Source organism: Lithobates pipiens, unplaced genomic scaffold (assembly GCF_037356315.1).
Source record: "Lithobates pipiens isolate NorthernLeopardFrog02 unplaced genomic scaffold, aLitPip1_a1.2 Scaffold_8, whole genome shotgun sequence".
Taxonomy (NCBI): domain Eukaryota; kingdom Metazoa; phylum Chordata; class Amphibia; order Anura; family Ranidae; genus Lithobates; species Lithobates pipiens.
Genome location: NW_027507903.1, coordinates 686,570,041 through 686,591,286, shown reverse-complemented (window position 1 = coordinate 686,591,286; position 21,246 = coordinate 686,570,041). Strand labels below are relative to the sequence as shown.

The window sequence follows — 21,246 nt, the reverse complement described above, 5'->3', positions numbered from 1 at the left end:
ACCTCAGCGCTAGAGTCGCCCCTCATCCCTTTAAACCCGAACACCTTTGAATTACTCGGGTTCTGAGGCTCATTAAATGCAGATAAGGCACCGAGTGCTTCATTACCACCTTCATCAGCCAGAGAACCCGAGTAATTCATATGTGTTCAGGTCTAAAGGGATGAGGCGGCCGCCATACTCAGCGCTCTCATTTCCTGGCCACTGTGAGAAGGATGAGACTTCAGGGGTGACCACACAACGTCTGACCACGTCCTGTCTGTATCTTCCTGTGGTCACATAATGAGATGAAAAGCACTGAGAATGTTCCATCCAGATCACTGACATCAGAGAGACGGAGGGATGACTGAGCCCCCGAGACCCCCCGATCCCCCGAGACCAGGAGACCCACCAGACCCAGGTCAGTGTTCTGTCTGTACACACACTCCACATGCCAGAGACTGAGGAGACTGTGGGGGGAGGGGACATTAGAGTGTAAGCTCCTCTGTACAGAGACTGATGTGACTGTGGGGGGTAGGGGACATTAGAGTGTAAGCTCCTCTGTACAGAGACTGATGTGACTGTGGGGGGAGGGGACATTAGAGTGTAAGCTTCTCTGTACAGAGACTGATGTGACTGTGGGGGAGGGGACATTAGAGTGTAAGCTCCTCTGTACAGAGACTGATGTGACTGTGGGGGGGGGGGGACATTAGAATGTAAGCTCCTCTGTACAGAGACCGATGTGACTGTGGGGGAGGGGACATTAGAGTGTAAGCTCCGCTGTACAGAGACTGATGTGGCTGTGGGGGAGGGGACATTGGAGTGTAAGCTCCGCTGTACAGAGACTGATGTGACTGTGGGGGAGGGGACATTGGAGTGTAAGCTCCGCTGTACAGAGACTGATGTGGCTGTGGGGGAGGGGACATTAGAGTGTAAGCTCCTCTGTACAGAGACTGATGTGACTGTGGGGGGAGGGGACATTAGAGTGTAAGCTCCTCTGTACAGAGACTGATGTGACTGTGGGGGGGAGGGGACATTAGAGTGTAAGCTCCTCTGTACAGAGACTGATGTGACTGTGGGGGAGGGGACATTAGAGTGTAAGCTCCTCTGTACAGAGACCGATGTGACTGTGGGGGAGGGGACATTAGAGTGTAAGCTCCGCTGTACAGAGACTGATGTGGCTGTGGGGGAGGGGACATTAGAGTATAAGCTCCTCTGTACAGAGACTGATGTGAGTGTGGGGGAGGGAACATTAGAGTGTAAGCTCCTCTGTACAGAGACTGATGTGACTGTGGAGGAGGGAACATTAGAGTGTAAGCTCCTCTGTAAAGAGACTGATGTGACTGTGGGGGAGGGGACATTAGAGTTTAAGCTCCTCTGTACAGAGACTGATGTGACTGTGGGGGGGAGGGAACATTAGAGTGTTAGCTCCTCTGTACAGAGACTGATGTGACTGTGGGGGGGGGGGAGGGGACATTAGAGTGTAAGCACCTCTGTACAGAGACTGATGTGACTGCGGGGGAGGGGACATTCGAGTGTAAGCTCCTCTGTACAGAGACTGATGTGACTGTGGGGGGGGACATTAGAGTGTAAGCTCCTCTGTACAGAGACTGATGTGACTGCGGGGGAGGGGACATTCGAGTGTAAGCTCCTCTGTACAGAGACTGATGTGGCTGTGGGGGAGGGGACATTAGAGTGTAAGCTCCTCTGTACAGAGACTGATGTGACTGTGGGGGAGGGGACATTGGAGTGTAAGCTCCGCTGTACAGAGACTGATGTGGCTGTGGGGGAGGGGACATTAGAGTGTAAGCTCCTCTGTACAGAGACTGATGTGACTGTGGGGGGAGGGGACATTAGAGTGTAAGCTCCTCTGTACAGAGACTGATGTGACTGTGGGGGGGGAGGGGACATTAGAGTGTAAGCTCCTCTGTACAGAGACTGATGTGACTGTGGGGGAGGGAACATTAGAGTGTAAGCTCCTCTGTAAAGAGACTGATGTGACTGTGGGGGAGGGGACATTAGAGTTTAAGCTCCTCTGTACAGAGACTGATGTGACTGTGGGGGGAGGGAACATTAGAGTGTTAGCTCCTCTGTACAGAGACTGATGTGACTGTGGGGGGGGGGGAGGGGACATTAGAGTGTAAGCACCTCTGTACAGAGACTGATGTGACTGTGGGGGGGGGGGAGGGGACATTAGAGTGTAAGCTCCTCTGTACAGAGACTGATGTGGCTGTGGGGGAGGGGACATTAGAGTGTAAGCTCCTCTGTACAGAGACTGATGTGACTGTGGGGGAGGGGACATTCGAGTGTAAGCTCCTCTGTACAGAGACTGATGTGGCTGTGGGGGAGGGGACATTAGAGTGTAAGCTCCTCTGTACAGAGACTGATGTGACTGTGGGGGAGGGGACATTGGAGTGTAAGCTCCGCTGTACAGAGACTGATGTGGCTGTGGGGGAGGGGACATTAGAGTGTAAGCTCCTCTGTACAGAGACTGATGTGACTGTGGGGGAGGGGACATTAGAGTGTAAGCTCCTCTGTACAGAGACTGATGTGACTGTGGGGGGAAGGGGACATTAGAGTGTAAGCTCCTCTGTACAGAGACTGATGTGACTGTGGGGGAGGACATTAGAGTGTAAGCTCCTCTGTACAGAGACTGATGTGACTGTGGGGGAGGGGACATTAGAGTGTAAGCTCCTCTGTACAGAGACTGATGTGACTGTGGGGGAGGGGACATTAGAGTGTAAGCTCCTCTGTACAGAGACTGATGTGACTGTGGGGGAGGACATTAGAGTGTAAGCTCCTCTGTACAGAGACTGATGTTACTGTGGGGGAGGACATTAGAGTGTAAGCTCCTCTGTACAGAGACTGATGTGACTGTGGGGGGGACATTAGAGTGTAAGCTCCTCTGTACAGAGACTGATGTGACTGTGGGGGGGGGGGGGACATTAGAGTGTAAGCTCCTCTGTGTAGAGACTGGTGTGACTGTGGGGGGGGGATATTAGAGTGTAAGCTCCTCTATACAGAGACTGATGTGACTGTTGGGGGAGGGGACATTAGAGTGTAAGCTCCTCTGTACAGAGAATGATGTGGGGGGAGACATTAGAGTGTAAGCTCCTCTGTACAGAGACTGATGTGACTGTGGGGGGATGGGACATTAGAGTGTAAGCTCCTCTGGTACGGAGACTGATGTGACTGTGGGGGAGGGGACATTAGAGTGTAAGCTCCTCTGTACAGAGACTGATGTGACTGTGGGGGAGGGGACATTAGAGTGTAAGCTCCTCTGTACAGAGACTGATGTGACTGTGGGGGGGAGGGGACATTAGAGTGTAAGCTCCTCTGTACAGAGACTGATGTGACTGTGGGGGAGGGGACATTAGAGTGTAAGCTCCTCTGTACAGACACTGATGTGACTGTGGGGGGAGGGGACATTAGAGTGTAAGCTCCTCTGTACAGAGACTGATGTGACTGTGGGGGGGGGGACATTACAGTGTAAGCTCCTCTGTACAGAGACTGATGTGACTGTGGGGGGGGAGGGGGCATTAGAGTGTAAGCTCCTCTGTACAGAGACTGATGTGACTGTGGGGGAGGGGGCATTAGAGTGTAAGCTCCTCTGTACAGAGACTGATGTGACTGTGGGGGAGGGGGCATTAGAGTGTAAGCTCCTCTGTACAGAGACTGATGTGACTGTGGGGGAGGGGACATTAGAGTGTAAGCTCCTCTGTACAGAGACTGATGTAACTGTGGGGGAGGGGACATTAGAGTGTAAGCTCCTCTGTACAGAGAGTGATGTGACTGTGGGGGGAGGGGACATTAGAGTGTAAGCTCCTCTGTACAGAGACTGATGTGACTGGCTCAGTGATCTCTATACAGCACTGCAGTATATGTCAGAGCTATATAAATGTATAATAATAATAGTGTGTGATATTGGAGTGTAAGCTCCTCGGGTGCAGAGACTGATGTGAGTGTTCTGGAGGTAATATTGAACCACAAAGTCCCGGATGCAGAGATGTGACTTGATGTCTAATACGGTTCTCATGTACTCGGGTCCTGGTATAAGGAAGTGGTTGTCAACCAACAAGGTATAAAAACCTCAGCTATAGCGCCCAACTGTGCCTGATTTGGAGGTACTGTCCCTGATTAGGAGCAATGTCCCTCTGTCCCTCTTCCCTCCTGATTTGTCCCTCATGTTGGTCTGATCTATGTAGTTGTATATAAAATGCACTTTTTATCTATTAAAAAACTGTTTTCCAGCACTAAACCTTTCACCTGATTTCTAAATTGCTGCATTTGTAAATTCCAAAAGCCGATATAAAGGAACAGTAGTGGTACAAAAAAGCCCTTGTGGGTTTAACCAATCTTGTTTTTTTTTTTTGTACAATTCCCCTTTAAGGAGGAGGTGTCCTATGCCTGCATGCTTTTGCTGATAGGTGTCCCTCATTCCCATCTCAATAAAGTTGGGAGGTGCGGCTCAGCGGTGGCCACTAATGTAATAAAAAGGCCGTAGATAGTGATAATTATGTTCAGTTACCGCTTCCCACACGCGTCTCACCGCCGGGATCTGATCTTTGCCGGATCCGATGAAAGGTTCTTCATCTGTGAAGACTAGAAGTACTTCTGTCCTCATATAAAGAAACTTTTGTGGACAGAATCTAGAGGCAGAGTATTGCATCCACATTCATGTAAGATAGCAAAAGAAAATGTTAAAGGGAACAGATAAAAGCCTGTCCCTTTAATGGTGGGCGGGACTTTTAAAGCTGCATATGTCTGTCAAGAAGCAAGCGAAACCATAAAGGATTTTTAGAAAAAAAATAATAATAATTTATTACAAAAACTATACAAGTTAAAACAATATTAGTCACAAAACAGATGACCAGAACTGATACTCACGATGAGAAGATTGAACAGATGCTTGGATGTACAAAGCAACCAACGCGTTTCACAGTTAAAATTACTGCTTCTTCAGGGCTGTTTTTTAAAAAAAAGAGTAATTCCAGGCATACAATTACTCCCCGAGGGGGTAATTTCAACATAGGGGGCGCAGGAGGAGAGACCTAGTCCCCCTCCCTTCCATTTGCTTACCGGAGGATCTGCTGCTTTTTGGAGGAAGTGATGGCTCCTGACACAGCAAGGCGGTGAGTGCTCAATACAGCCCCCAGTGGTGACACATAGGCATGACAACATTATATAGACCGTGGCTGGGTTAGAGCCAAATGCTGGTGTGGGTTGGTCCTCTGGTAAGCGGCTTTCCATATGGTGGTGGTTCCTCACATGTCATTGTGGATCACAGAGGTGTCTTCACTCAACCTATTTGAATATACCCTTTATCCAGAGACAGTGATAGTTTAGCTAATTGTATACCATACCCACGTTGGATGTTATTTACCTTCTGGTCTGCATGACCTGGTTGGACTCATTGTGGGTGTTGTTTTCTTTTAATATTTTTACTGTTTATTGTGTTTATCTCACCCAAACTGCAGCCCATTTCTAGTTCTTTGAGTTTTTAAGGTCTTTTCTGTATTCCATTGTATACTTAAAGGAGAAATTCATAAGAAAATCCAAAGATATTTCTTAGAAAACTCCACTTACATTCCCACCGCAGGGTTATCAGAGATAAACCCAATCTTCACCCTTCACGGTGGGCTCCGAAACCTCACAGTTAAAATGACTGCTTCTTCAGGGCTGTTTCCCATGCATCTATATAGTTCAAGTTACAAAAAAAATTGACATTAGTATGAGACAGAAAATATTATACAAACAATGAAAAAAAAAAAAAAAAAAAAAAAAAATATATATATATATATATATATATATATATATATATATATATATATAACGCTCACCCAAATAAGGTGACATTGATCATGTCACAGCATCGAGGAGAGCAAACTGCATTTTGTGACAAAAAGGCAATGTCAGAGTCGCATGGATGGTCCTGTGGCTGTTGAACCATGTACAGAAAGAAGCATCTAAAGTGTAGTAACGCATACAGGGGGTCCCCGGGTTACAAACCCGTTAGGGACTCTCCCCCTGTTTGTAATTCGGAAATGTTCGTAAGTCGGCCGCGCTTGCGCAGAGCGACAATTATGGACATTTCCGATGTCCCGCTGAATGCCGTTCTGCGCATGCGCGGGAAATTACAGACTTTTCCGAGGCTCCGTCTGGCCGCGCATCCGCAGAACGGCAAGTGGTCTGCGCGGAATGGCAAAGGGTCCCTGCAGCGCCCTGTTCGTAAGTAGGAGCGGTTCGTAAGTCGGGCGTTCCTAAGTCGGGGACCCCCTGTGTGTAGTAAAGTGCACTAACATCCCAGATTAGAGCATTTAAGATTAACTGTGTGTATACCTGCTAGGTGTGGTTGTGTGTATATGTATGTGTGTGTATATATATATATATATATATATATATATATATATATATATATATATATATATATATATATATATATAAAATATAGTTATAGTATGTGTTATAGTATGTGTGTGTGTATATATATATATATATATATATATATATATATATATATATATATATATATATATATTATGGTATGTATATGTATATACACAGTTAATCTTAAATGCTGTATTCTGGGATGGTGGCACACTTTACTACACATGTGTTACTACATTTTAGATCTTTCTTACCCACATACATGGTTCAACATCCACAAAACAGGTGACACAGTGGTGTAGTGGTTAGCACTCTCACCCTAGCAGTAAAAAGGGTTGCTGGTTCAAATCCCAACCACGTCACTACCTGCCTGGAGTTTGCATGTTCTCCCTGTGCCTTTGCGGGTTTCCTCCGGGTACTCAAGATTCCTCCCACACTCCAAAGACATGCAGGAAGGTTAATTGGTTTCTGTCCAAAAAATTGGCCCTAGTATATGAATGTGAGTAGAGGACCTCAGATTGTGGGCTCCTTGAGGGTAGGGACCAATGTGAGTGTGTGATGTGTGTGTAAATTGACAGTGCTGTAGGGGTACCTTAAATAATAATGAGATGCAATGTAGACATGTGCGCTCACTCAGGATGGACTGGTGTCTTTATTCAACCTTACTAACTATGTAAGACCATCCAGGTGACTCTATCGCCTATTTGTCGCAAAATGCTGTTTTCTCTCCTTAATGCTGTGACACGATCAATTTCAGATTATTTGGGTGAGCATGTGTGTGTGTATATATATATATATATATATATTGTTTGTATAATACTTTCTTGTTGATACTATCAGGGGACACAGAGCCATAGTAGTTACTATGTGGGTTAATAGGCCACCTTTACGTGACGGACACTGGCACACCCTAAGACCAGAAGTGCACTCCCTATATAACCCCTCCCACTACTGGGAGTACCTTTCGTCAGTGTCTAAGGCAGCCTTTCTCAACCTTTTCAACACAGAGGAACCCTTGAAATTGTTCTCCGGTCCTGGGGAACCCCTGCTAGGTTAGAGAAATCTACAACTTGTGATGGTCAGTGGGAAGAATGGTCCTTAGATTTGTGGTCATTGGGAAGAATAACCTCCTTACAGATAGCTAAAAAGATCAATGGTGTCAGTGGGAACTTATCTGAGAGGCAGAAATTGCCCAATGCTGAAGGAACCCCTAGCAACCTTTGGAGGAACCCTAGGGTTCCATGGAACCCTGGTTGAGAATCACTGGTCTAAGGTGTTGATCATTAGTAAAGATGTGCTGTGCTGAGCTCCACTGGAAGCAATCCTCGCTGGGGCTAGCCATGCTGACCGGATCCATTCCGAGTGTTCTTTGATGGGCCTAAGGAATGGTACCCGGGCCTCATGTCCGAAGAAACAAGGGTTTGCTTGCAAATGCTTCTCTTTTTAGAGAGCTGGACCCTGGGATCCAGTACTTTTCGGTAGTAAGGCCATCAAGTTTTTACTTGCAGGGTGCCATTGCAGGTCCAGGATTGCGGGATAACCTCTAGGTTCCCCTGCTCCTGAAGGTTTCAGAGCCCACAGTGAAGGGTGAAGATTGGGTTTATCGCAGCTAACTCTGTGGCGGGAAGGTAAGTGGAGTTTTCTAAGAAATATCTTTGGATTTTCTTATGAATTTCTCCTTTTAAGTATATAATGGAAAACAGAAAACTGCGTTACCTTAAAACCCAAAGAACTAGAAAAGGGCTGCAGTTTGGGTGAGATAAACACAATAAACAATAAAAAAAAAAAAAAAAAACACTGCACCCACAATGAGTCCAACCAGGTCATGCAGACCGGAAGGTAAATAACATCCAACGTGGGTATGGTATACAATTTGTTAAACTAGTACAGTCTCTGGATAAAGCGTATATTCAAATAGGTTGAGTGACGACACCTCTGTGATCCACAATGACATGTGAGGAACCACCACCATATGGAAAGCCACTTACTAGAGGGCCAACCCACACCAGCATTTGGCTCTCCCCCAGCCATGGGCTCTGTTATCTGAATGGAAAACCCTGGTAATGCCTCTCAGATATTGCAGGATGTTAGGCTCTTTCCATGGAACATATGATCTGTAAAATCTAATTCATGCAGAGAAGCAAAAACTCCAGAAGGAGTAACATAGCGCCTGGGTGGGTTGGTCTGTCGGTGCAGAACAGAGAGGATTTGATGTTTGTCTTTGGCCAGCTAGATAAGAACGGTTGCACCCAGTTCATGTGTTTTTCACCTTACGAGCAGCTCCTCCATGTGTTTCTTTAGAGGGTATATAATTTTGTCATGCCTATGTGTCACCACTGGGGGCTGTATTGAGCACCCACTGCCTTGCTGTGTCAGGAGCCATCACTTCCTCCTTCTCCTCCAGGCCAAAAAGCAGTAGATCCTCCGGTAAGCAAAGGGGGGAACTAGGTCTCTCCTCCTGCGCCCCCTATGTTGAAATTACCCCCTCGGGGGTAATTGTATGCCTGGAATTACTCTTTAAAAAAAAGACCAGAAGAAGCAGTAATTTTAACTGTGAAACGCGTCGTTGCTTTGTACATCCAAGCATCTGTTCAATCTTCTCATCGTGAGTATCAATTCTGGTCATCTGTTTTATGACTAATATTGTTTTAACTTTAACTAATCCTTTTTGGTTTCGATTGCCTCCTGACAGACATATGCATCTTTAAAAGTCCCGCCGACCATTTCTTTTGCTACTTTTGTCCTCATCTGGATTCTGCCTGGTCCATGGGTGTCTTGGGTGTCCTGGGTCCTCACCCGTTCTCCCAGGAGTGTTGCGTTAGAGACAAACTCCATTTCTTGCATCTAAATGGAACTGGTGCCCATCTGTACACATCGCTCCTTTGTTACTATTGAACAAAACCTGGCTGTGTCCTCCAAAATATTAAAGCAAAAAAATCAGTTACCAACAGCATAGCCCCCAACTGTCCCTGATTTTGAGGGACTGTGCCTCATTTGGAACAAAGTCCATCTGTCCCTCTTTCCTCCTCATGTGTCCCTCGTGTAGATCTGATCTATATGGTTGTATAAAAAATGCACTACTTATTTATCAAGAAGTGTTTCCCACCTTTCATCTGATTTCTAAATTGCTACATTTGCCAATTTCAAAAGCCAATATAAAGGAATAGTGGTAAAAAAAAAGCACTTGTGGATTTAGCCAATCTTTTTTTTTTTGTACAATTCTCCTTAAGGGAGGTGTGGCAGGTGGGTGTGTCCTATACCTACATCATTTTGCTAATAGTTGTTCCTCATTCCCATCTCAGAAAGTTGGGAGATATGCCAATAGTACTGGGGGGGTCTAGTATTTGAACTGGCATATAAAGCCTGTAGACAGATGCAGTCTGTTTTCTGCCCTGTAGGTGGTGTCCAATCCTAGTGGTGTCACAGCCTGGAGAGGAAGTCAGGGGAAAATAGTTTCTCTATGGTTTCCTGGGTCAGTGGAGCAGTGTTTTGGCTGCAGCCATGTGACCGAATAGTGGCCATCCTGGGATAGCAGGGTCTATATAAGTCCCTGCCCCTAAGTGTTGGCACACATTTTGCGAGAGGCTGGTGTAGTCAGAGAAACCCCGCTTGCTAGGGAAAGTAACTAGCGGTAGGAAAAGGATCCTCATGAGGAGGTAGAGGTAAGGGACTTGCTAAGTTGGAAGAGGTCTCACCTCTTGGGACCGGATCGGCCAGACTGCACTTTACCCTCTGCAACAGATGCTGTTGACCATAATTGCCAACTGTTCTGGACATTCCCGGGATTTAGACTTTTTCCCCGTTTTTCACGATTCCCGGGAAATCCTTGTTTTCCCAAATTTTCTTTTTTTTTTTTTCACCGCTGTCAGTGGTCCGCGCCTGGCAGAGACAATGTCTCCACTGGCTGCCATTTTCCTGAAGACCAGAATGCCCAGAGGCCGGATGGCTGCCAATTTAAATTGAGCTGCGGCACCGCTCTTCTCCCGCCCCTCTGCCAGTCTGTCTGTGACCTGAATGGAAAGGGGCAGGGGTGGGCTGAGCTGCAGTCCAATTTCTATTGGCAGCCACATGGCCGGCTCCGCCTATTTTGTTCCACTCTGACTGTTAATTAGATCGATCTGGTGTTCTGTTATGGTGGCGGAGAGAGTCTCCACTGCTGGGGAATACCTGATTTAAGGGGAGCGCTCCACTGGGGGACACCGGATGTAAGGAGGGACTCTGCTGGGAATGTCTGATGTGTGGAGGGACTCCGTTGGGGACACCTGATGTAAGGCTGGATTCACACCTATGCATTTTTAGTGCTTTTTTGCATTTTGCAGATTTGCACTACTGAACGTGATCCATAGGAAACCATGGTGAATGGACTGTAGTGCAAATCTGCAACATGCACCAAAAATGCATAGGTGTGAATCCAGCCTAAGGAGGGACTCTGCTGGGAAGGCCTGATGTAAGAAGGGACTCTGCTGGGAAGGCCTGATGTAAGGAGGGACTCTGCTGGGAAGGCCTGATGTAAGGAGGGACTCCGCTGGGAAGGCCTGATGTAAGGAGGGACTCCGCAGGGAAGGCCTGATGTAAGGAGGGACTCCGCTGGGAAGGCCTGATGTAAGGAGGGACTCCGCTGGGAAGGCCTGATGTAAGGAGGGACTCCGCTGGGAAGGCCTGGTGTAAGGAGGGACTCCGCTGGGAAGGCCTGATGTAAGGAGGGACTCCGCTGGGAAGGCCTGGTGTAAGGAGGGACTCCGCTGGGAAGGCCTGGTGCAAGGAGGGACTCCGCAGGGAAGGCCTGGTGTAAGGAGGGACTCTGCTGGGAAGGCCTGATGTAAGGAGGGACTCCGCTGGGAAGGCCTGATGTAAGGAGGGACTCTGTTGGGGACAGCTGATGGCATCTGGTGGCAAGTGACACACTCAAGGCTCCCACTGATTCTTATTATGGTGAGTTGAATGATTTCATTTTATATTACAATGTAATAATATAAATAATGTGCTTCAATCATCCTGACACCATAAGAACCATGGTGCCGGGATGATTGAAGTGTGTTTGGAGTATCTTTATCTGCTGATTGTTAAATCTTCTGAAATACACATTTCTATTGTGGTGTAGGATCTGGGCCTGCTGTCCCTCCATCCCTTTCTTTCTTTTTTCATTCATTCGTTCTCTTTCTCCCTTTGTTTCTCCCTTCCATCCCTCATTCATATCAGACTCTAACCACGCCACCTATTGAGTCACGTCTCTTTAAGCCACGCCCACTATCTAGCTTAAACCGTGCCCATTTTTCGCCATGGTTCCCTTCATCCACTACTTCTATAAACAAATGCCCCGCCCCCTAATTATAATAAGACTATGCCCGCAGACAAAAAAGTGTCCCTATATTTTTTTTTTACAATGGTGTCCACTATGTGTTGGCCAGTCCGGTCCCAAGAGGCGAGACCTCTTCCAAGTTAGCAAGTTCCTAACCTCTCTCTCCTCATGAGGAACCTTTCTCTACCGCTAGTTACTTTCCCTAGTAAGTGGGGTTTCTCTGGCCACACTAGCCTCTGGCAAGATGTGTGCCAATACTTAGGGGCAGGGACTTATATAGACTGCTAGAATTTTTGTAATGTTGCCATTCCATTCAATACATTCATCTGCACCATGCAGCACCACCCCACATGCGTGGTCTATAGATATGGCAGTGCTTTACTTCAAATCACCTTCCTATTGGTGTATATATATGGTGACCAGAGCTCCATGTGTCTACACAATTATTATACTTGTCCTCATATCATAGAAAATTGCAGCACCTTTCCCAAATAAGTCATATCAGCCAGGTTTCTTCTCCCTGCTATCTCCCACTTTCTCAGTCAAAGACAGATATGTAGCACCCTCTAGTGTGCCAAAAGAGTATAGTAGTCAGGTCTTCTGTAGTGTAGATACAATTTCAGGTTTGGCTGGCAGCCAAGCATGTTTGTTTTGATTCTGGGTTGGGAGTGACTCAGGCAGAGCTGGGTGACTCACAGGCAGCTTCCCTGAGACCTCCCACTTTTATCCAGAACATGCTGGAAACTTCTGGAAGGGAAGGAGGAGAGGAGAGGTCGAGCTGCCTGGACTATTTTGAAGAGCCCTGACCGATTCTCAATCTGAATTTGCAGGGACAATTGCTTTGGGCCTGACTGAGCCAGCGTCAGGCCTGCAGTTCAGTGCTAGCTGGTCCTGGGGGAGTGATAATCTGCAAGTAAGTTTGTACTGAGAGTGAGGTCAGTAATCAAATGATATGCTGGAGGAAGAGAGGAAATTGTATATACTGGAGATGTATATAGTTTAATTCCCTACATTGTCTTTTGATCAACTGGGCATCTAATATTTACCCCATCCCCACCCAAGTTGAATTTCCCCAATAAAAATAACAAAGTGCATGGACTGTTTCCTGTCTGGGAGTAACTGAAAAAAAACATGTGCCTGGCTGGGCAGGGTGACAGACAGACCACAACTACCAGCAGCCCCTACAGGGGCTATCACTACAGATATAACATTCCATAGTCTTTCCCCTCCTTTCTGATCCCAACCCTCTGCAGCCAAGACAATCTGGGCAGTTTTCTTGGGTGTCTACATCCAGAGAGAACACAAGACTCTGGGGATTTTTCTAACGGGGATCCCAGCAACTTTTGTAACCTCTGACTAGGGATAAGTTGGGGGGGGGGGGGGGTGTTCAAATTCTAGACAAACCCACTTGAGCAAGCCCACCAAGAAGCTGTCACTGTAGGGGGGCAATCATCTGCAGTCAAGGCATTCCCGTCTTTAGCACAACTGCACAACCCTTGTATACATACAGCTACAGGGCAGGGAATGTCCTAGCTAATGATGGTTGGCTCAATACAATGACAACTTCTTGGTGGGCTTGCTCAAGTGGGTTTGGACCAGGATCTGAACATGTCTGAGCTCATCTCTACCTTTAGCACTCAGCAGCTTGAGGAGGTATCGTTAGCAGGCTTGTCAACTTTTTTTCATATCCAGCAGAGGGCAGAGGTGAGGGAATGATCAATGGTGCACCTACACGTGGCTCTTTAGGGCAGGGGCAATAGCAAGATGATATTTCATACTCTACTGATTCTTCAAAGTCTGATCTGACCACCAACCCACAAAGGACACTGAATCCCATATCTTTGATTCCTGATCTGTCTGAATGTTAGAATCACACACTGTGGGCAGGCACTAACTGAGGTTGAGCAGAAGTAGCCCTGTCACTACCAAATCCTCCTTCCATCACCCCAATGGGCTTACTTACCTCTGGTGATCTTGCAGCCTATGCACTCTGGCACTGATAGGGTGCATTGTAGGGATCTACCACAGCGGCTCATGAGGAACTATCCATGTCTGATGCGGTCTGGACACTGTCTGTAGCAGTAAGAGTAAACTTGGTGGTAGCAGGATGTTCAGCAACAGCCATACCTGAGGTCCAATCCACTCTTAACAGCTGGGGTGACAAGGCTGGAGGTGTCATTGCCAGGAGAAAATGACCAGAACAGATTTTTAACATTTGACTCCTATTGAGTTCAATGGGGTTCTGATTCTGTATCTGAATGTATCTAATGTTCACCAACCTCAAACAGAACCCAGGTATGTTCAGCTCATTCCTAGTTACAGCTTGGAGAGCAGAGACAGCAAACTACCAGATGATCTCATAGCCTCTCATAGTGTACATCGCCAAGCTTCCCCTAGGTCGCATTAGTATGCCGGTATCCGTGATCTGGTGACACTGCACAGCCAACCAGATGGTGATCCCTGGGACAGAAACTATCAATGGCTGAAAAGGATGCATTGGGGTTGGTGAATGCCATCATGCTTCTCTCCTCCTTCACCTGAAGGTCAGTTGCAGTAGCTCGTCTGCATCATCCAGTTCACACAGGCTACAATTCACTTTTTACTTCTCCCAAATTGCTGATTGGTCTGGTATGCTCTGGAACCCTTCATCCTTCCAATGAGGTGCCTTGCATCTTCTTGAGTCCAGTTTTAAATCAGTCAGTGTTGCCAAAAGTGACAAAACCAGACAGCGCTCTTAAAATAAAAAAAAATAAAAAAAGACTCTTCCCCACAATTCTTAGGATGATGTTAAAATCTCTCATGCCGTGTACACACGGTCGGACATTCCCACAGAAAAAATCCGATGGGAGCTTTTCATGGTATATTCCGACCGTGTGTATGCCCCATCTGACTTTTTCCATCGAAAATTCAGATGGACTTAGACAGAGAACATGTTCTAAATTTTTGAGACGGAAAAAACTGCTCGTCTGTATGCTCTTCCGACGCAGTGGCTATTGAACTTCCTTTTTATGGTGCCGTCGTACGTGTTGTACGTCACCGCGTTCTTGACGGTCGGAATTTGGTGTGACCATGTGTATGCAAGACAGCTTGAGCGGAATTCCATTGGAATTCCTTCGGAAAAACCTTCAGAGTTTATTCCGATGGGAAAACCAATCGTGTGTACAGGGCATCAGGCTTTAGATGGTGTTCTGCACACTCCAAAGGAAATAAAAATGAATCTTTGTGCAATTTATGTGTGTTTCTGGGTCAACGAGGACAAAAGTAAGGTTGAGCCCTCACATCAGATGCCAAAAATGTAGCACCCCCTGCCCTCCAAAGGCACATAGAGCCTCCAGGGACAAGGTGGGTCAACACGTCTCCTCAGGGTGTAGTCCTCAGCAATAGTGTGGCAATGTGAACAGATGGGTAACTTTTCAATGAAAGAATTGGAAATTTTTGCCTCTCCTGAGAAAGAAGGTAGGGACACAGGAATCCCATGGAATTAGGAGACTCCAGATAAGTAGACATCCATTTTCTCCAATCTGCAGAGAATTGTAGAATTATTAAATTATTAATCTCTAGGATGTGACAATTGTGTGAAATACAGAGATCGGATAGGTCTATGTGCCAATATCTGGGTGACTATAACTCCCATCCGAGTCTTCTGACTGATGGCTCCCAGTGAGTTGAGCGCTTGGACCTCTGTGACTTTTTTCTGGTACAATGTAAACAGCAGACAATGTCATGCTCCCTCCTAAATGATGTTCCCTTGCCTTTCCTCAGGTTCCAGGATTAGGAGAACGGTCGCGGTTTGTACAGTGATTGGTATTGTCCTGTTCCTGGTCATCCTGGTTGTACGCTTACGGCTGGCCGGTAAGAACAAAGACATGGAAATAGTCTCACCCTATGATCACCCTATTTCAGTCTAGGTGCCTAAGGGACCGACCTCATCCCCATAGCAGCACATTCCAGTCTAGGTGCCCAATGGACCCCTGACCTCATCCCCTTATCAGCACATTCCAGTCTAGGTGCCCAATGGACCCCTGACCTCATCCCCTTATCAGCACATTCCAGTCTAGGTGCCCAATGGACCCCTGACCTCATCCCCTTATCAGCACATTCCAGTCTAGGTGCCCAATGGACCCCTGACCTCATCCCCTTATCAGCACATTCCAGTCTAGGTGCCCAATGGACCCCTGACCTCATCCTCTTATCAGCACATTCCAGTCTAGGTGCCCAATGGACCCCTGACCTCATCCCCTTATCAGCACATTCCAGTCTAGGTGCCCAAGGGATCCCTGACCTCATCCCCTTATCAGCACATTCCAGTCTAGGTGCCCAATGGACCCCTGACCTCACCCCCTTATCAGCACATTCCAGTCTAGGTGCCCTGGGACCCCTGACCTCATCCCCTTATCAGCACATTCCAGTCTAGGTGCCCCGGGACCCCTGTATTGTTCCTAACCTCACCCCCTTATCACCCCAACCCAGTCTTGGCTCCTGCAGACCCCAGGTCTTTTAGGACTCTAGCAATGCCCCTAACCTCAATCTCTTAACACCCCATATTTCAGGCTACATGCCCTATGGGCCCCTGGTTGTTTTGGACCTCAACAATTGCCCTAACCTTACCCCCCTTATCATCCCATATTTCATAAAGGGTATCTTTGGGGCCATCTGTGTTTTAGAACCCATGAATGTCCTGACCTCACCCCCTTATTCCCCATTTCATTCAGTCTATTAGAACCTTGGCAATGCCCTTGACCTCTCTGCCTTTATCGCCCTATTTTTTTAAGTATACTGTAGGTGCCCTGAGGAACCTAGTTTTTTTTTTTAGAACCCCAGCAATGCCCCTAACCTCCCCATTATCACCCAATATGTAAGTTGGGGGGCCCTAGTCTTTTTAGACTCCAGTAAATCTCTCACCTAACTTGCTTATTAACCCATATTTCAGTCTAGGAGACCTAGAGGCGTCAGGTATTTTAGGACATCAGCAATGCCCTAGACCTCACCCCCTTATCACCCCACATTTCCTACTAGATGTGCTGAGGGCCACAGGACTTTTAGAACCTAGCACTGTCCCTGACCCCACCCCCTTATCACCTCATATTTTGGTCTAAATATCAGGATGGGTGCAGATCTTTTAGGACCCCAGTGAATGAATGAATGAATGAATGAAATACTTATATAGCGCACAATGCGAACTGAATCGCCTCTAGGCGCTGGTGCCCTTTACCTTATTCCTTTATCACCCCACATTTCAGTCTAGTGGCCTTAGGTATTTTAGAACCCAAGCAATGCCCTTAACGAGTGAGGTTATCACCCAATATTTCAGTCTAGGTGCCCAGGGAATTCTAGGTCTTTTAAGGCCTCAGGAATGCCCCTGACCTCACACCCTTCTTTCTTTTTTCTTAGCAGAAGAATAGATGATATATTATAATGTGTCATAATGGTAAAATGTACACTCACTGGTCACTTTCTTAGGTACTCCTTGCTAGTACCAGTTTTGACCCTTTTTTGCCTTCAGAACTGCCTTCATTCTTGGTGGCATAGATTCAACAAGATGTTGGAAATGTTCCTCAGAGATTTTCCTCCATAGTGACTTTATAACATCACGCAGTTGCTGCAGATTTGTCGGCTGCTATTGGATGAGATGTGGTGAGTGTGGAGGCCATTGGAGGACAGGGACCTCATTGTCCAGTTGTGAGATGATTGGAGGACAGTGACCTCATTGTCCAGTGGTGAGATGATTGGAGGACAGGGACCTCGTTGTCCAGTGGTGAGATGATTGGAGGACAGGGACCTCATTGTCCAGTGGTGAGATGATTGGAGGACAGGGACCTCATTGTCCAGTGGTGAGATGATTGGAGGACGGGGACCTCATTGTCCAGTGGCGAGATGATTGGAGGACAGGGACCTCATTGTCCAGTGGTGAGATGATTGGAGGACAGTGACCTCATTGTCCAGTGGTGAGATGATTGGAGGACAGGGACCTCATTGTCCAGTGGTGAGATGATTGGAGGACAGTGACCTCATTGTCCAGTGGCGAGATGATTAGAGGACAGTGACCTCATTGTCCAGTGGTGGGATGATTGGAGGACAGGGACCTCATTGTCCAGTGGTGAGATGATTGGAGGACAGGGACCTCATTGTCCAGTGGTGAGATGATTGGGGGACAGTGACCTCATTGTCCAGTGGTGAGATGATTGGAGGACAGTGACCTCATTGTCCAGTGGTGAGATGATTGGAGGACAGTGACCTCATTGTCCAGTGGTGAGATGATTGGAGGACAGGGACCTCATTGTCCAGTGGTGAGATGATTGGAGCTTTGTGACATGGTGCATTATCCTGCTGGAAGGATCAGCCATCAGAAGATGGGGGACACTGTAAAGGGGTGGACATGGTCAGCAACAATACTCAGGTGGGGCGTGGTGTTTAAACCATGCTCAATTGGTACTAAGAGGCCCAAAGTTTGCCAAAATCCCCGACACCATTACACCACCACCACCAGCATGAACCAGTGATACAAGGCAGGATGAATCTGAGCCCACCATCTGAATGTCACAGCTGAAATCCAGACTCATCAGACCAGGCAACATTTTTCCAATCTTCTATTGTCCAATTTTGGTGATCCTGTGCCAATTGTAGACTCAATTTCCTGTTCTTAGCTGACAGGAGTGGCACCCGGTGTTGTCTTCTGCTGCTGTAGCCCATCTGCTTCAAGGTTGGATGTGTTGTGCATTCAGAGATGGTATTCTGCATACCGTGGGAGCACAGAGTGGTTATTTGAGTTACTGTTGCCTTTTTATAATCTCCAACCAGTCTGCCCATTCTCCTCTGACAAAAAACAAGGCATTTTCCTCCACACAACTTCCGTGCACTGGATATTTTCTCCTTTCCCACCATTCTCCAGTAAACCCAAGAGCTGGTTGTGCGTGAAAAATCTCACCACTTCAAGATGCCTAAATGCATTGAGTTGCTGTCCTGTGATTGGCTGATTAGCAATATGTGTTACCAAGCAAATTAACAGGTTTACCTAATAAAGTGGGCGGTGAGTGTATATTGTTGATGCTTCTGATATATGAAGTAAAAGAAAGTATTATATTTTCATTCTGTCTGTCATTTTTATTATCTCAGCTGCAGCTCCAGGGAAAGAAGAGAAAGAAGAGAAAATCGTATCCCCCTGTGAAGACAATTAGTTTCCATATCGAGTATCGGGAGATGACAGAGAGAACATGAATAGGATCCCAACTAATGGGGGTGAAGATCCATTTCTGGCCATCATCAATAGCTGGTGGAGAGTGAAGGTCTATATAGGACATAATGTATGCTGGACAATGTGGTGAACAATTGCATTGCGTCTCCTGATGTGCTGGAGATTATCATCATGTACTCTACTTTCAAGGTATTGTGTAACCCCCATATAGTAGACAATGGTATTGTGTTCCCAAATGTGTTGGGAAAGGGTATTGTGTTCCCCAATGTGTTGGAGAATGGCCGTGTGTTCAATGTGTTGGGAACGGGTGTTGTGTCCCCTGATGTGTTTGAAACGGCTATTGTGTCCCCCAATTGGACAATGGTATTGTGACCCTTGATATGTTAGATGGTGGCACTGTGTCCCCCAAAGTTATGGACAATGGTATTGTGTCCTCTGATGTGTTGGACTATGGTATTGTGTCAAACAACAACAAAGAACTTCCAAGCTCAACGTACCAGCCACAAACTGAATTGTCCTGTCCAGAAGTTCACATTAATAAGATTTATTATGCATGCATTAACTGCAGAGGCCACGACAAGGCACCCCGGTGACATATGCAGTCCTAACTCTATACATTTTGAGAGTCTCCATAGTAGGAGCACATATATATAATAATGGATGGATTGAGGGTAGATATGCCTGGAGAGAGCCCACTCCTCCTCAGTTAGGGGGCTCACTGGACATCTTTGCTGCCATTGTGCTATTTGCTGGGTGTCCAGTGCACCCCTGTGCCTTTAAGGAGGATTGGGTTCTCTCCAGGCTCACCTGCCCTCAATCCATCCATTATTATATACAGTATGTGCTCCTACTATGGAGGCTCTCAAAATGTGTCCCCTATTTGTTGGGCATTGTCATTGTGTCCTCTGATGTCATTGTGTCCCCTGATGTGTTGGACATTGGCATTGTGTCCCCTGATGTGTTGGACATTGGCATTGTGTCCCCTGATGTGTTTGACATTGGCATTGTGTCCTCTGATGCGTTGGACATTGGCATTGCGTCCCCCTGATATCGTTTGGAATTGTGTCCCCTGATGTATTGGACATTGACATTGTGTCCCCTGATGTATTGGACATTGTGTCCCCTGATGTGATGGACATTGGTATTGTGTCCCGTTATATAATTGGTATTGTGTCTCCCGATGTGTTGGACATTAGTATTGTGTCCCCCGATGTGATGGACATTGGTATTGTGACCCCCCCATGTGTTGGACATTGGTGTTGTGTCCTCTGATGGGTTGGACATTGGTATTGTGTCCTCTGATGGGTTGGACATTGGTGTTGTGTCCTCTGATGGGTTGGACATTGGTGTTGTGTCCTCTGATGGGTTGGACATTGGTATTGTGTCCTCTGATGGGTTGGACATTGGTGTTGTGTCCTCTGATGGGTTGGACATTGGTATTGTGTCCTCTGATGGGTTGGACATTGGTGTTGTGTCCTCTGATGGGTTGGACATTGGTGTTGTGTCCTCTGATGGGTTGGACATTGATATTGTGTCCTCTGATGGGTTGGACATTGGTGTTGTGTCCTCTGATGGGTTGGACATTGGTATTGTGTCCCCCGATGGGTTAGATATTGGTATTGTGTGACCCCTGATGAAGTATTCCCGGCTGTGTCCTACAGTAAATGTTCCTCACCGCAGATATGGACAGTGAAGTCCACTGACAAATGCTGTAAACGATCAGGATTGGGGCATGATTATAGGTGGAGATCACGGATTCTCCCCTTGTGTTGGGGCGGCCATATTGTTATTACTGCTCTTCTTATCAGAATTATCACCAGGATTCACGGCCAACCAGAGAGCCCAGAATGGAAGGCCAGTGCACCGGACACAGACATCTGCCGGGACGGAGATTGGAGCCAGGAAAGATGACCAGAATATGCAGCAGTTCACAAATGAGACCCATCTGTCACAATGTAACAATGTTCATATGTCAAACCAATCTTTCTATAGTTACTCACCGCATTCCCAAATTAATAAACTGCCATTCGTTGGACTTTATATCGACTTTTATCTTATTCAACCTTCGTGAGCTGCCAGCCATGTGCAACGGGACTGGGAGGGCATATTGTAACAGCCAATCAAATTTGACGCTGCTCAGGTTTGAAGACAAATGTACAGTAAGGGTTTTTTTTTTTATATTTCAGAAGAGACATACTATGCCATATACCAGGGGTAGGCAACCTCAGCCCTCCAGCTGTGGTGAAACTACAAGTCCCATGAGACACTGCAAGACCCTGACAATCACAGGCATGGCTCCTAGAGGCATATTGGGATTTGTAATTCCTTCACAGCTGGAGGGCCGAGGTTGCCTACCCCTGCCATATACACAGGATGTGACATTCTTCACACA

At 46.8% G+C, this 21,246-nt stretch overlaps 1 long non-coding RNA gene across 1 annotated transcript; it reads left to right on the top strand.

The window, feature by feature from the left end:
• The first annotated feature begins 272 nt into the window (after positions 1-272).
• On the top strand, positions 273-20,894 carry LOC143962219 (uncharacterized). Its single transcript, XR_013270651.1, has 3 exons — positions 273-397; positions 15,425-15,514; positions 18,776-20,894. It is a non-coding gene; the product is annotated as an uncharacterized LOC143962219 (long non-coding RNA).
• The last annotated feature ends 352 nt before the right edge of the window (positions 20,895-21,246 follow it).